The 8,472-nt window shown below is 44.6% G+C and overlaps 1 pseudogene across 1 annotated transcript; it reads left to right on the top strand.

The window, feature by feature from the left end:
- Positions 1-7,311: 7,311 nt before the first annotated feature.
- Positions 7,312-7,617, top strand: LOC308417621 (high mobility group protein HMG-I/HMG-Y-like; annotated as a pseudogene). Its single transcript has one exon. The product of its transcript is annotated as a high mobility group protein HMG-I/HMG-Y-like (transcript).
- Positions 7,618-8,472: the final 855 nt, after the last annotated feature.

The following is an 8,472-nucleotide window of genomic DNA, read 5'->3' as shown; positions in this document are numbered from 1 at the left end:
TCATGAGACTGAAGAGCTTCTGTAAAGACAAAAGACACCGTCAATAGGAAAAAACAGCAACCTACAGATTGAAAAAAGACCTTTACCAACCCTAAATCTGAGAGAGGGCTAATGTCCAAAATATACAAAGAACTCAAGAAGTTGGACTCCAGAAAACTAAATAACCCAATTTAAAAATGGGGTACACAGATAAACATAGAATTCTCAACTGAGGAATCTCAAATGGCTGAGAAACACCTAAAGCAATGTTCAGCATCCTTAATCACCAGGGAAATGCAAATCAAAATGACCCTGAGATTCCACCTTACACCAATTACAATGGCTGAGAAAAAAAAAAAAAAGGAACCTCTTGCTTTCCTGGCATCTGGGGCTTTCTAGTGGCTACCTCCCCAGATCTCAATTCCCCACTGCTACACATTTCCTTTCAATTTCCTGACCCTCTGTACTTCTTCCCTGTCTTCTCCCACACCCAATCCTGTACCCCTTTTTCCTCCCCATGCTCTCACCCTTGTAGATCCTTCTCTTCCTCTGCCTCCCGTAATTATTTTGTTCCCCAATCTAAATAGGACTGAGGCACTTATACTTTGTTTTTTCTTCTTTTTGAGCTTCATATGGTCTGTGAGTTGTTCATGAATATTCTGTGCTTTTGGGAGGATATCCACTTGTCAGTGAGTACATACCATGTGTGTTCTTTTGTGACTGGGTTACTTGACTCAGGATAATATTTTCTAATTCCATCCATTTGCCTAAGAATTTTATGAGGTCATTGTTTTCAATAGCTGAGTAGTACTCCATTGCGTAAATGTACCACCTGCCCATCTCAAAAATTTTAACCCAGAACTATTCCTGTCTAAAGGAACCACAGGGACAAAAATGGAACAGAGACTGAAGGAAAGGTCATCCAGAAACTGCCCTACCATGTAATCCATCCTACCTGCAGACACCAAACACACTATTGCTGATGCCAAGATGTACTTGCGTACAGGAGCCTGGTATATCTGTCTCCTGAGAGGCTCAGGGGGAAGGACTGAAGGTGCTGAAGGGGATTGCAACCCCACAGTAAGAACAACAATTATCAACTAACAAGACCCCCCTCAGAGCTCCCAGGGACTTAGACCACCAACCAAACGGTATACATGGGTCTGTCCATGGTTCCTGATACATATGTAGCAGAGGACTGCCTTATCTGGCATCAGTGGGAGGGGAGGCCTTTGGTCCTATAGAGACTTGATGCACCAGAAAACAGGGGTGCTAGAGGGGTGGGGGGAGCACTCTCTTAGAGGCATAGTGGAAGAGGATGGGCTGAAGGTTGTTGGGGGGCAGACCAGGAAGAGTAACAACATTTAAAATGTAAACAAATAAAATAATTAGTAAAATTTTTATCAAAATAAAGGAAGACTTTCCTAATGAGGGTTACAGTGAGAGTGGGTCCAGAGGGAAAAAGAGGTAGGGAGGGGAAACTGTTATCAATATGTATTATTATGTGAGAAAAGAATACATTTTCAATTAAAAGGGAGAAGGAAAGCTGCATAACTACTATAGCTGTAACAATTTGTATGTCAGCCAGAGTTCTCTACAGAGATAGACTGCCAGATGGCATATAACAGAATGGTAAATAGATACAAAGTTAACAGGTAGTTACAGATAATTAATAGATATAAAAACAATGCATTAGATTGGCTTACATGACAAGGGACTAAGTATATCCACAATAACTGTGTATGTGCTATACAGCTGGAGAAACTAGCAGCTCTCATTACAAGAAACTGGAAGCTTCATAACAAGATAAATAAGATGTCCAAGTCTGAGGTTGAAGGTGTAAAATTCCCTACAAGGGCTCTGATGTGACTCTACATTCAAAGCTGAAAATGGTGGAGCCTGGGGTCCACACATAAAACCAACCAAAATATATAGCCTATGAAAGTTAGCTAAAGGTAAAACAGATACTTTAAACAGACCCAAGTCATCCAATGAGATAGAGACACTAATTTAAAATCTCCCAATGATTTGGTCCAGCAAAGGCTCGTTTTCTCAGTGTAGGGGAATGCCAATGTGCTGAGGTGGGAGAGGGTAGGTGGAAGAGAAAACACCCTCATGGAGGCAATGGGGGGGGATAAAATTGGGGGAAGGGAATAACATGTAAAATGTAAATGCAAGAAATGTCCAATAAAAAATTAAATAAATAAATAAATAAATAAATAAAATCTCCCAATGAAAATGGCCCTGGGCAAGATCAGTTTAATACACAATTCTATCAGTTCTGCAAAGAAGAACTAACAAAATACTCTTCAAGTTATTTAATAAAATAAAATAGAAGGGAATACTTGCAAATTCTTTTTACCAAACTAGTATTATCTTGATGCTAAAACCGAAGACCTAATAAAAACAAAATAATAGGCCATTATCTCTGGTGAACATGAATGCAAAAGTTCTCTCTCTCTCTCTCTCTATATATATATATATATATATATATATATATATATATATATATATATATATATATATATATTGCAAAATAAATCCAAGAACACACCAAAAAATTTTTTACTTGATTTTTTAAAAATATTTGCTGTTCTTTAATTAATTCCCTGATATGCAGTTTGCAAAGTTTTGTTGGTGGTGGTTTGGTTTTGTTTTGTTTTGTTTTGTTTTGGTTTGGTTTGGTTTGGTTTGGTTTGGTTTGGTTTGGTTTGGTTTGGTTTGGTTCGGTTCGGTTCGGTTTGGTTTGGTTTTTTGTTTTTGGGTTTTATTTTGTTTGTTTGTTTTTTGTTTTTGTTTCTGGAGCCATTCTGTAGGCTATCTCTTCATTCTGGTAAATTGTTTCCCTTGTATACAATAAGCAACTTGTGCTGTTGGTGAGCACTTACAAAAAGCCTTTCCTACTTTTATATATTAAGATATTTTTAATCTATGCTTTCTAGCAATTAGAAATTTCAGGTCCTCCTCCAACGTCGCCACTGCCTCCATTACTGGAGGAGCAGCAGTAGGGCTGGGCGTGGGGCATCTCCACGGCAGAGAGTGTGGGGAGGGGGGCGTGGGGGGCGGGGGCGAGGGGGGCGGGTGTGGGGGGGGTGACGGCTAGGTCAACCACACTTCTCCACTTTGCTGCCTCCAGGACACCCGCAGCTCAACCAAACCAAACCAGTTCTCATAGTGGAGCAGCTCAAAAACTATGGCCTGTTTGACAGCTTCCGCCCGGACTGCCTGGCCGACGTGGACACTAAGCCATCTTACCAGAACCTGAGGCAGAAGGTGGATAATTTTGTGTCAACACATCTGGACAAACAGGAATGGAATCCTGCAATGAACAAGACCAGCTTCGAAATGGGCTGAGGCAGAACATGGTTCAGTCGAGCATGTTAGAAGCAGAAGTGGACAGGATCATTTCTCAAGTGATAGACCCCAAACTAAACCACATCTTCGGGCCACAGATAGAGCGAGCAATTCACCAGTTCTTGGTGTGCCAGCTTCCCCTCCAGAATCTGAAAGCCAGGATCCTCCAGTGCCATCCCAAGATGCTTTCTCAGGATGTGCCTGATCCCTTTGGAAAGCTCTACTTAACGAAGAAATGGATTCCTGTTTCATATGAATATACTTTAGTCGACCGTGTCGTTACTGATGTCAAGATTTTGGCCTTGACTGCACTGGTGTCCATATTGGATGGAGAGCAGTTGCCCATACTAGCTCATGGATTGTATCACCTTTGACGAGGCTGTCGAAGGGTGTGACCACAGTAGACACTACAGAGGTTTAAGCACTACAGTGACATGGGCTGTTCTGAACCAACCTTTATACCTGAACACAGACACTGCATGTGGGTGTGTTAGCCCTTGTGCTCTGTAGTTTGCAGAAGCCAGGCTGGAGGTTAGCTGGTCAGGACAAGGGTCAGTGGGAGCAACTGTTTGACAGTGGGTTTTGATATGCTAGCGTTACAGACTGGAGTATGGCCGTTAGCATCATTAGCCTTAAGGTTGTTGTGACCTTCCCGTGCTTGGGAATCTTAATGATTCCTTTTCTTGTCAGAAGTAGTGTTGGAGCCACAGAGTGAATGAGGAAGCCGGGACATGGGGTACACAGAAATCTCCACAGCTTCTGTCCTGGTGTCTCCCTATCCGCAGGTGCTCAGTTCTCATGTTTGTGTTTTTAGGAGGGAAAATCCTGCTAATAAATAGTGGATGTTTTACAGTAAAGTCAAAAAAAAAGTTTCAGGTTATATATGAACATCTGTGGTCTGTTTTGATTTTTTTGCACAGGGTAAAAGATACCAATCTTGTTTCTACAGATGGAAATCTGGTTTCGTTTTTATTTATTTTAATTATTTTGGCCATACATGCTTGTGGGCACACATGTGATGCAGTGTCAACTTTCATTGACTTATGCAGATCTGTTTGCAAGGCCTGGGATTTGAAGACTTTAAAGAATGCACTCACTGATGAGTAGATATCTGCCCAGAACCTTGGAATATCCATGATACAACTCACAGACCATGTAAAGCTCAAGAAGGAAGACCAAAGGGTAGATGTTTCAATCCTACTTAAAAGAAGGAAGGAGAGATTTGGGAGAATGAGAAGAGAGGGGGGAAAAATGGGGGACATGATCAGGTGTGGGAGGAGATAAGGGAGACGTACAGAGGGTCAGGAAATTGAAAGGAAATGTGTAGCAGTGGGGAATGGGGACAGGGGCTAGCTACTAGAAATTCCCAGATGCTAGGGAAGCAAGAGGTTCCCAGGATCCAACAGGGATGACATTAGCTAAAATACCCAACATAGAAGAGAAAAAAACCTATAGATATCCAGTGAATAGGCACAGCCTCGGTTGAGGGATGGAGCCACCCACCCATCTGAAATTTTTTAACCCAGAATTATTTCTGTCTAAAGAAAATAGGGAGGCTAAGAGTAGAGCAAAGACTGAAGGAAAGGCCATCCAGAGACTGCTCCACCTGGGAATCCATCCCATCTGCAGCCACCAAACCCAGTCACTGTTGTTGATGCTAAGAAACACCTTCTGACGGGAGCCTGGAATACTGGTCTCCTGACAAGCTCTGCCAGAGCCTGACCAATGCAAATGCGGATGCTCTCAGCCAACCACTGAACTGAACACAGGGACCCCAATGGAGGAGTTAGGGGAAGAACTGAAGGAGCTCAAGGGGATTGCAACCCCATAGGAAAAACAACAATATCAATCAACCAGAACACCCACCCCCCCCCCAGAGCTGCCAGGTACTAAACTACTAACCAAAACTTACACATTGAAGGACCTATGGCTCCAACCACAGGTGTAACCGAGGATGGCCTTAACTGGCATCAGTAAGAGGGGGCCCTTGGTCCTGTGGAGGTTTGATGCCCTATCATAGGGGAATGCTAGGGTGGTGGGGTGAGAGTGGGTGGGTAGGTGTAGAGGGCGGTGGGGTGAGAGTGGGTGGGTAGGTGTAGAGGGCGGTGGGGTGAGAGTGGGTGGGTAGGTGTAGAGGGCGGTGGGGTGAGAGTGCGTGGGTAGGTGTAGAGGGCGGTGGGGTGAGAGTGCGTGGGTAGGTGTAGGAAACACCCTCACAGAGACAGGGGGAGAGGGGCTTGCAGAGGGAAAACCAGGAAGGGGACAACAGTTGAAATGTAAACAAATAAAATAACCAATAATAAGTAAAGCTAAAAAAAAAAAAAAAAGAACTGGGCAGACTACAGTCTAATGTAGACAATCTTACTCCAGCTTCGGTGGACTTTTAGACATGAATGTGACAAAAAAACAATGATCCAAGAAAGGTTATTTGAGTTCAGGGGGGAAAATGATCAGAAAAACAAGTAACTTCACTAAGCACATACTAAATATTAACAGAACAGCACTTTCCCAGAACTTCCTCAGAAAAAAAATTAAAAACAATTTCCTGGCATGTACGATAAAGTATGTCAGTGAAATCACAAAATCAAGGCAGAAGGCCATGGCCAGACTCAGGGCACACTGAGGACAGCATTGGGCCCATCCTGTCATCAGACTGGGTTCTACAGCTATGTCCTGACATCCAACAAGAATAAACTTGTCTTATAAACAAAATGTAAATGTTTAACACAGGAGGCACAAAAATCACTTCCAAGAATGAGGAACACAATCCCCAAGACATTGTTCATGGGTCATTCTTTTGACTGTTGTCTGGTAATGCAGCATGTGTGTAGAAGTCAGGGAACAGCATTTGGATTCTGGAGATTGACTCAGACAGCAGGGACTTTACCCCCGGGGACATCTCACCACCAGAAAGCCCAGCCTCCTCAGCAATGTCTACCTGCTAATGAGAATTTCTATTGTGTTTTTAGAGCCTTGTTTAAAAAAAAAAAAAAAACCAAGTTTCTGTAGTCATGTGCATTTATGCCTGGGTAATCCATTCTATTCTATTGACCAAGTTATCCCCACATCAGAAAGATTAACCAGTAAGATCAAGTAGACATCATTCCAAAGATGGAGAAATGGTTCAACATACATAAATCAGTAAGTTTAATCTACTATATGAATAGACTCAGGAACAGAAACCACATGATCATCTCATTTGATGCAGAAAAGACCTTTGACAAAATTTAACATCCTTTCATGATAAAGGCCCTAGAAAATTTAGGCATACAAGATACATTGTCTCAGCATGAGAAAGACACTGTCTTAGTTCAGGTTTTACTGCTGTGAACAGACACCATAACCAAGGCAACTCTTTAAAGAACATTTAATCGGTGCTGGGTTACAGTTTCAGAGTTTCAGTCCATTACTGTCATGGCAGGAAACACAGCAGCGGCTAGGCAGGCATGGTGCTTGAGGAGCGGAGAGTTCTACATCTTCATTCAAAGGAAGCCAGGAGCAGACTGTCTCCCACCTGGCTAGAAGGAGGGACTCAAAGCCCACCCCCACAGTAACACACTTCCTCCCACAAGGTCAAACCTACTCCAAAGGCCACACCTCCTAATAGTGCCACTCCCTGGGCCAAGCATATTCAAACCACCATAGGCAATATAAGGCAAGCCTATAGCCAGTACCTTGTAGAATAGAGAAAACCCCAAAGCACTGTCAGTAAAATCAGGAACAATGTCAGTTATGTCCACTCTGTTACCTTCTCTTCAATATAGCACTTAAAGTCTTAGAGCAACAAGACAACTGAAGAAGATAAAGAGAATATAGATAGAAAAGTGGGCTCCTTTAATTGGGACTCCAGAAATAGCGAGTCAGGGCTATTTCTGGTGTTGGCGCAGGTCCAAGAAGGTGTGAGTTCGCCGTCACTCGGGTAGCTTCTTTTTTCCCTTCCAGACTCACTCTTAGCTGCCCAAAACATATAGAAGGAGAATGAGTGAGTCGGGCTCGAAGTTCAGCCAGCCCCTGGCCTCCAAGCAGGAAAAGGATGGGACTGAGAAGCGGGACTGGGAGGCCGAGCAAGCAGCTTTCGGTGAGTCCTGGGACTGCACTAGTACGGAGTCAGAAGGAGCCCAGTGCCAACTCCGAAGCCGACCAAAGGGAAGCAAGAATAAGGGCACTACCAAGATGCGGAAAGCCACTTCAACTCCAGGGAGGATACCAAGGGGCAGACCCAAGAAACTGGAGAAAAAAGAAGAGAAGAAGGGCATCTCCCAAGAGTCCTCAGAGGATCAGTGACCACTCACAACGCCGCCTGCTCCTTAGCCACCAAGGAGCAGTTTTCCCCTGGGACTCGAAGCCCTGCTCCCAGGTCCCTCCCGGCCCCTACCGCACCAGGCACCAGCTTCAGGCTCTGCCTCACCCACGGGAGCAGGATTTGGTTCAGTCCCTGTGTCCTCCTCCCCAACACAGCTTCCCCCTCCTGACAAGGCTACCTTCCCACTTAGGCACAGCCCGGCCTGCTGCGCACCTCACTCAGAGCCTATGCTCTTTGGGCGCTTTGTTTTGTGGGGTCCTCTCTACCCTGCTATTCCTAGCTTCCCTGTAGAGGGTCCTGGGAGCATTCCCTGGTCTTAAGAGCCCCCCACCCGCCCCGTCTCATTCTGACAAGCCCCAATGGCTGACCTGGCAGCAGCAGTGTGGTCCGTGCCATGGATGCTTAGATCCCAGCATGTTCCCCACCAAAGTGTCACCGGGTGTCTTTCTCAGTCTCTTCTGCCCCACCCTATGAAGTTGGCTGGGCCCCTTGGACAACAGGAAGTAGGATGGTGTTGGCTCCACCCACTTTGCTGCTCTCACCTGGGACAGATGGGCTGTTACCACTCCAGAATGAGATCTATCTCCCTTCCACCTAAGGCAACACACCTCCCCCACAAACAATAAGGCTCTTCCAGGAAGGTACTAAGAAGCTAGCCTTGTCCCCTCCCTCCTTTGGCTCCTCCCTGTCCCCCAAGGTTCTGGTTCCATCTTTTCCTCTGTTCACAAACTACCTCTGGACAGTTGTGTTGGTTTTTTTTTGTTCAATGTTCATTCTTAGACACCCACCATTGCTGTTGCTACCAGCGCCAGATGTTCATCCTCCCGAGTTTGCCT

Source organism: Micromys minutus, assembly GCF_963924665.1.
Source record: "Micromys minutus genome assembly, chromosome: 2".
Taxonomy (NCBI): domain Eukaryota; kingdom Metazoa; phylum Chordata; class Mammalia; order Rodentia; family Muridae; genus Micromys; species Micromys minutus.
This window is presented reverse-complemented; position numbering and strand designations above follow the sequence as displayed.